This window comes from Rhinolophus sinicus, linkage group LG04 (genome assembly GCF_036562045.2).
Source record: "Rhinolophus sinicus isolate RSC01 linkage group LG04, ASM3656204v1, whole genome shotgun sequence".
Classification (NCBI taxonomy): domain Eukaryota; kingdom Metazoa; phylum Chordata; class Mammalia; order Chiroptera; family Rhinolophidae; genus Rhinolophus; species Rhinolophus sinicus.
Window position 1 is genome coordinate 6,035,806 of NC_133754.1, and position 8,216 is coordinate 6,044,021.

The window sequence follows — 8,216 nt, forward strand, 5'->3', positions numbered from 1 at the left end:
TTTGTCTGTGAAAGAAAGACAATGTAAAATATGTATTGTATTTGCTTATTTTTGCATGATGAAACACAGGAGGAATGAACCAGAATTAGTGGAAATGGCTACTAATAGGATAAGAGAAGCAGGTAGAGGTGATAGGGATGACAGTAGTCTTCTAAAAGTTTTAGCTTTTGAACCATATACATATATAACATATTCAGAAATGAAACTGAATTTAAAAGAATGAAAGAAACCAAGCATTCAAATTGAATGCAAAGATAAACAAACGAGCATAACTGTATATCAGATTAATAACCTATCCACAAAGAGAAAGGAAATAATTGAAATAATTCAGGTAGCTTTGGAGCCAGTACTCAGACGACATAGTTAACAAGAAATGTTCTAAAGTTTAAAAAAGCAAAGAAATCTTACATTTTAGTAAGTTTGTTGTTGGTCATTATATTAGTGTTATAATTCTGAAACTAGTTTTCTCTGTGTTATAGAAGAGAGTAAATGAGTAATTACTCATAATTACACTGATATTGGGAACCAGAGAATTCACACTGTGGAAGAAGCAAAATACAGCTGTAAACTGGGGGAAAGTGAAGGAAAACCCTGTGACGTGGATTTGAATTAAACGTATCCGTATAAACTCTATTTTTTAAAGAGAGAGGTTTCCTAACTTGTCCACTGAGAGGGCCTAAAAGCAACAATATTCCAACAGAAATGAACATTATCAAGCACCTCAATTTTCTTTTCCAATTACCATTCCCCACTAAAAGGAACTAGTGCTCCTGGAGAAATGGCTTATTTCAGATCTGGTTCAATAAAAGTTTAAGGTGAATGTGGAAAATCCTATCGTTCCAGAAAGCAAAGAAGTACCCACATTCTAGGGGGCGTAATGTCAAAGTGCCATAGGCATTGACTTGAGGGCTCCCTGCTAGTCACTTTTGGAACAAATGAGTGTGAAAAAGAATATGGATTATATATAACACATTGAATTAGAAAATCAATGAGTCTATGTAGACTTAAAAGAGAGAAATACAATAAAATACCACTCGGCAATAAAAAGAAACAGAGTGTTGAAACACAACAACAAGGATGAATCTCAAAATCAAGCAGAGTGAAAAAATCCGGACAAAAAGGAATACATATCTTATGATTCCATGTATAAAAAACTCTAGAAGATGAAAACTAATCCATAGTGACAGAAAACAGGTCAGTAGTTGCCTGTGGATGGGGTTCGAGGAAAGAGGGTAAAAAGAAATGTTGGACATATACTTGGGATCTTGATTATGGTGGTGGCTTCATCAACATATGTCAAAACTCATCAAATTATACATTTTAAACATATGCTGCTATTAATTTTACCTCAATATAGTTGGGGGGAACTCTTCTGTTGCTAGGTAATAAATACAGAAGGAATGAAAGAAGTAGAATGTTATCATTTTGCACCCTCCCACGTAATAATGGATTCAGGCGAGGACATCAAGAGAGGCTACTAACACTGGGAGAAAGATTCTTGGGTAACAGGATAGTCACATGGTCTCAAAGCATCACCCCACAGATCACTTACCAATCTCAAAGGGGAAAATGTGCCTGTACATTGGAAAGACATGGAGCCACCACTTTACCAACAAATCAATTTTCGAATCACTAGTAGCGCTGGGTACCTGACACTGGGTACCTCCCGATGTGATGGGAAAAGAAGTACACAGCATCACTAGGAATTATTTGTGCAAGAAATGTTTCACGTGAATCTAATCCTGAGTAAATAATCAGACAAATACAGGAGGTGGGACACTCTCCAAGACAACTAGCCTGGGTTCTAAAAAATAAAATAAAAGGCAGTCATTTTTCAAAATAACAACAAAAATTGAGGGGACCATTCTAAATCAAAAGAGTTTCTCAAAAAATATATTTAGGGGAAAATTAAGAAAAATTGAATATGAACTGCCTATTAGATATTTTGATCTTAATTTTCTTAGGTATGATAATATTGTTGGGGTTATATTGAAGCATAAACAAAATGTATGAAGACAGATAAAATACTGATGTGTTAAATTGTTAACAATTGGTGAATTGATAAATTTAAGTGATGTTCATTTTACCATTGTTTCTACTTTTCTGTGAATTTGAAAACTCTCCAAATAAATCACTGGGAAAGAAAAAAACTGCCAAGAATTGTATGCATTGTAGTCAGAGCACATTAAATTCTGAGTAGCAGAAACCAAATGCAAAAAGGGGCCCTTATGAAGGTGTTCAGATGATGTCACCTGTCTCTCTCCTTCAGGTGGCTCCACTTTCTTCTAAGTTAGGCTCATCACCTCATGGTGTCAAGATGGCAAACAGTTCTTGGCTTGCATCCTACCATCCAGACACCCCCAACAGAAAGAGAAGCTTCCAGCAACTATTCCCAGCTGTCCTTTTTTTTTTTTTTTTTTTTTTTTTTTACTACAGGCTTTTCCTTAAACCAGTCCTTGGGCCAGACGGATGTTGAGTTCTGATTGGCCAGAACCATCTTTGGATGCAGTCATCCACCTCTACCTCTGTACTCAAGGTGAGGGAAGGATGGTTCCCCAAAGACAATTCAGGTGGTATTACCAAAAGAAAGACACGTGGGAGAGTGCCAAACAAAAGTTAACAGTTCTCCACTATAAAGACATAGAAAAATTAAACATAAAGGCAAATCAAGAGCTCTAAGCATTCAGTGATATTAACCCATAAAGTAAGACTTACTCATTTCAAAAACCATGGTCATTTATCCCACGACTTAAATATGACAGAGGATGACTGCCACTCTTCCATTACTTCCCTTAAATAATTGCGATACGAGGGGAAAATTGACAGGGAGGTAACTAGATTGGATCTGACCTTAATTCTCTCAGGTAGTAATTTGGAGGAGCTATTCACTGCGTTGGTACCTGAAACCAAGAAGATCCCCTTTGCAGTAGATCCTGACAAATGAATGGAAGAAAAATCTCAACCATATTGCTACTTGTGGGGTCTGTACTATTGGGAGGGGACCACTGAGGACATCTGGGTCCCCATGCTGGGTTCAATTCCATTGGAATATTTTGTTACTAATTGGACTGGATTATTCTTTCAAATAGTATACTGCTGTTTTCAGATAAACTCTAATGTAAACATTGAGAAATAGTTTCTATTCTATTCATTTGCAAGTCATTACTTTCAATTCCAGTGTTTTATCATATTGAATATTTATTGAGTTCTACTGGAAGTCAGAGAGCATGTAAATACTGTGGCAAGAAAACAAATTTATAGACGACGGTTATCACAAAGCCTGCAGGAACTCTGTGCCGTGTGGAGACCCCATCTCATCAGTCACTGAGGATGTTACATGTAAGAGTTACAGCTCTTGCCAGTGGAGCTTAGAGCTTTGGGGTGTGATTGAAGTATCCATCCGTTATTACTGTTACCCAGTATGGTGCTGAGTAGCACGGTGGGTGGGGACCCTAAGGCCACCGTGTGGCCCTGCGACACAGGAGAAGAGGGTGCCGTTGATTCGAGGTCTGACACCCTCCATCAGAATGGGCCCTGTCCTGGAGAAGAATTAGGCAGCGTAGTGTCGTCAGGTAATTTTTGGCCAGTGCCCCTAGGACACTGTTAGTTGCACTGTGAAGCACTCTAAGCTCTGTTGTAGAGGTGATTCATCCACCCAGGGACCTTCTAGATCTTTCCCACGGGGATTTTCACCCAAGTGCATGGGTTTCCTCCCTGGGAACACAGGTCTGGACATCAGGAGAGCGCCTGCAGCCTGGTGGGGAGAATTGCAGCCTCTGTTCTGCAGTCATGCTTCCTAATCCATCTGTGACAAGCTGTATGTTCCTCTTTCTTTCCGATTGCTATTGAAGGACCATATGTAAATTTAATCTTTGAAGTTTATCTTATTGAAAGTCACTGGGGAGTGCTTACTATTTAAAGAAAGCAAGTGGCAATCCTGGAAAAATGTGAATACTTAAACTCCATCACTGATTTATTCTGTAAACTTGCATCTTATTTCACTTACCTTTAAATATTGGGGGCTAGAGTTTATTTATTTTTCGAGAGCAGAGGCTGCTTTATTTTTTCCAAGGTGGCAAGTTGTTGATCAGGAGGTCACAGTGGCCCCGGCCATGGAGCTGCCCTTGCTGGGGTGTCTCTCCTTCTTCCTTTGGGGAAACCATCCCTAGATCCCCTTTTCTTTCTCCTGTTACTAACACGGCACAGTGACCCAGCGATCTCCAAGGACTAATTTTGGAAGAGATGAGGGAGTTCGAACGGGGCGTTATCTCTGTGATTCATTTCTGTTAGCCTTACAGATATGATGGATGGTACTGAGTCACACATCCAATTTTTGAGGCTTGATATTTGCTAACTCTATAGCCAGGCCCCTTTGGCTCTCACTGAAGGGGAAACTCAAACCATTAACAGAGATTAAGTGACTCATTTTGAGGTCAAGCAGTAAATCAGGGATAGAATAAAAATTAGAACCACGGCCCCAAAAAGCTGCAAAAGCAAAGACTTGAAGAGGGGGAAAAGGGCACAATTTAGGAAGATTACTCTCTCTCTTCTGGCTGCAGTGACAGCCCTGGCTATGGATTATTCTCAGGGATTAATAATTAATTTCGAACCTCAATAATGAATTAGAGTGTCTGTGCACACAGCATCTTTGTGCGAGAGTTCTGTGCTCTGCTCTAGAAGAAAACTGAAGCTGATGTAAATGGTTCGGCCCCAATCCCTCTGCCTACTCCGCTGTCTGCAATGTCGACGCAATTCAACTTAATTCAGCAAGAACGTATTTAATGCCCATTGTGTGCCAAGCATTGTGTTAGTCTTCTCAAATAATATTGGAAATTTATTGATTTTTTAAAATAATATTTGGCCGAAAGAGTAAGTCTTGTATGACGGTATTTACATAAAACACACAAAACAGATGAAAATTAATCTTTGCTGTTAGAAATCAGGGCAGCGGTTACTCTTTGGCAGGTTGTGTCTAGAAGGGGGCACGAAGTGGCTTCTGAAGTACTGGTTCTAAGTGTTAGTTCTGTATGTGAAAACGGATTGAATTATTAATTCATTTAGGAGAATATTGGAAATTTAAATAAGGACCAATCACTGCCCAAGGAAATTGTAGTTTAGTCCTCTATTCATTCATTACCTTACATTATTATTTGTACTATTCTCTTTTTGACTAGTATAATTACCAGAAGAACCCCGTTAGACTTTACCTTAAACATATCAAGAACGCACAGTGTTCTGAAGACACAATCGGTTATTTTCATTCAGCCAGATGAACTGGCGAGTGCCAACACGCACACATTCACACCGGCGCTGCCCTTCAGCTGTGAACTTGGAAAGTACAGTCTAAACCCTCCAGTGACACGCCTTGGCAGGCATTTTCATCCAGACATTATTAACAACAAAACTAACACAATCCATACATCAATTCTGACGCTCAGGGAGGTCCTTGGTGGAAATGTCAGCAACGAGAGCTCAAGTGCTTTTGTCCACCCAAATCTCATTTCCCAATCAGGCATAATCTTGTAAGTAGCTTTTCTGTTTGGGGGTAAATAAAGTAGCACAGGCATTTCCTTGTCCAGACACTTTTTTGCACTTTTCATTACTGTGACATTTTTGGAGGTTATGACTGATCCATGACTTAATTACATAAGGATACTCCCAAGCAAAAAGGCTACTGGAAAAAACATCACACAAGGATACAATCAATTGGAGATCAGAAAGAACATGGTCTGTGCAGTCCATTCATTCGACAAATAAATTTTGAGCGCTCCCTAGACCTTGTACATCTTAGACCAGTGACTCAGTCTCTTTGAGCCTCAACTTCCCTCTCTGTGAAATGGGAATAATGATACCTACCTTTCAGCGTGGTGGTGGAGATTAAGGACAGCAGCTTTTTTAAGTTCCCAGCCCACTGCCCACACAGGGAAGGTACTCAATAAATGTGGTTCTCCCTTCACTGCTAGGGGAGAAGGGACATATATATCAATGAAATGTATTTTTCCCCCTGCTTTCTTCAAATTGCCTTCTCTACCGCTGTCCTCTTCACCTTAAACAGATGCAACCCTGGAGACTTCTTTAGAGAGAAAATCGAGGTCATTGGTTGGGAGCACCTTCACTTTCCTGTCTTCTGACCTCCCAATGTGTCTTCGTTCTTACGTATGTAGTTTCAGAACATCACCATCCTGCCTGCTGGCCAGGTTAACTCATGCGTCTGTGCTCTGCAGCCCATTCCTTCCCGATTCCTAAGGACCTCCTGCCATTCAAAGCTTGTTTCTCTTCCTGTCCTCAGATACTTTACTTTCTGTGTCAAGAGAAGCTTCACTCTCCTCATGGGCTCTCTCTCTCTCTCTTTCTTTTTTTTTTTCTCTCTCTCTTTCTCCCTCCCTCCCTCCTTTACTTCAAAGCCAAGCTTCTGGAAGGACTGGAGATTACTCACTCCCCCCACATTCTCACCCACCGCTCACTCCTCATGCCACTGAGAGAGCTCCTGCCGAAGTCATTGTTCATTTCCAAGCCTATCAATACTATTTCACCTTATTCTTCATGGCTCTTTATGACTTTTGAAACTGTTTTCCTTCTTGAAACTGCTGCTCCCTTGGCTTTGTGGGATGCTATTTTGTTCCCCCTGTTCCGTCCCTGACCACTCTAGGGTCTCCTCATCCAGTGTGCCTGATAACAACCAAATTTTACGGAGACCTCAGTAAGTACAGGCAGTTTTCTAAGCACTTTTCATAAGTTATCCCATTTGAATCTTCACAACGAAACTTTAATGAGTACTGTTATTTATCCCCTTTATACAGGAGGGAAGTAAGTCTTCGCAAAGCTAAGCGATCTGGCCAGAGCAACACGCTAATAAGAGATGGACCTGATTCTGGCCCAGGCAGCCCAGCCCCAGAAGCTCCTCTCATCACCAGCTGGATGTTAGTTTTCTCCTCAACTCTTTCTAGTGATGTTAACATTTCAATCCCTTTTTCTCCCTCACTCTATATGTTCTCTCAGGTACATGTAATTTACTCCCATTCTTTGAATGATTACCTACCTATATACTGACAACTCCTGTGTCAGTTCAGGTTCTCCAAGAAACAGACACCACAATGGAACTGGATGTGCAAGAGATTTATTGGGAAAAATGCCTACGAGTGATCGAAGAGAGAGAGGGAAGGTCTTCAGAACTTTGTGCCAAGCAGACATCTGTAAAAGGAAGGCAGGGAGGAAATGGATGGGGTAGATAGGGCCTTAGATTGCAGTACAGTCCTGGAAAGTCTGTTAGAGAAATCCCGTGGGCACAGCGTATGCTCAGTGGTTAGGCAGAAGCAGCCCGAGGAGAGGGTGGCAGTGGGAGCCCTGCATTGTGTTGAAGGTGAAGGAGAGACGGCTGTCTGCCAGCTACATTCCTTGTAGCAGGTTCTCTTGAGGGGAGATTTGAGCAGCACACCATGGTCGCCACCAAGCTGTGACCTACATGTTCCGTTCTGACCTGTCTTTGAACTCCGGTCTTTTCTCCGGGGCGCTTGCTTCCCATAGCTGTCCCACTCCCACGGAACCTCAAGCTCAGCACGTCCAACACTGAGCTCATGTAAGGACCTCACTCCTTAAGTTCCATATTCTCTCTCTCCCCTCCCTCAGTCTGTGGCGCTATCACCCATGCTCATCTAACATCTCCCCTCCCTTTCCCTCATGTCTGCACATTCTGTGGATTTTGTGTCCTAAATTTCTGTTAAATTAGTTGGTCATCTCCTCTCCATATATTCTACTGTTGGGTTTGTTGGGACGCTCAGCATCTCACCCTCTCATGAGAGCTTTTTCTGGTTTCCTGTCTCTGCTCTCTTCCCATTGTGCTGTCAACAGAGTGATCTTCTCTGCTCGAAACTGACCGTGCGAATTGATAATCCCAACACGACACAGTGAAACTTAGCTGTGAGCCCTGAGGACTTCCAGAATCCAGAGAGGGGATGGTCAGCCCGGAATGGAAGGGTTAGGAAGGCTTCCAAGAAGACAGCACTTGGAAAATCACAAAGTAGATGACCGGCCCCTGTTTAAATAGACAATTGTTCTCGGCCAAGAAAGGTTTAGTCATAAGAAGTTGCATGCTGCTATTAAAGCAGTGAACTGCTAAAGGCAAATAAGGAAGGTGTTTCAATTTCCCTGAAACTTGAGGACCTTTAGGTTTGGGACGTCTGTCTTTTAAGCACAGGCAACATTGACACTATCTGTTG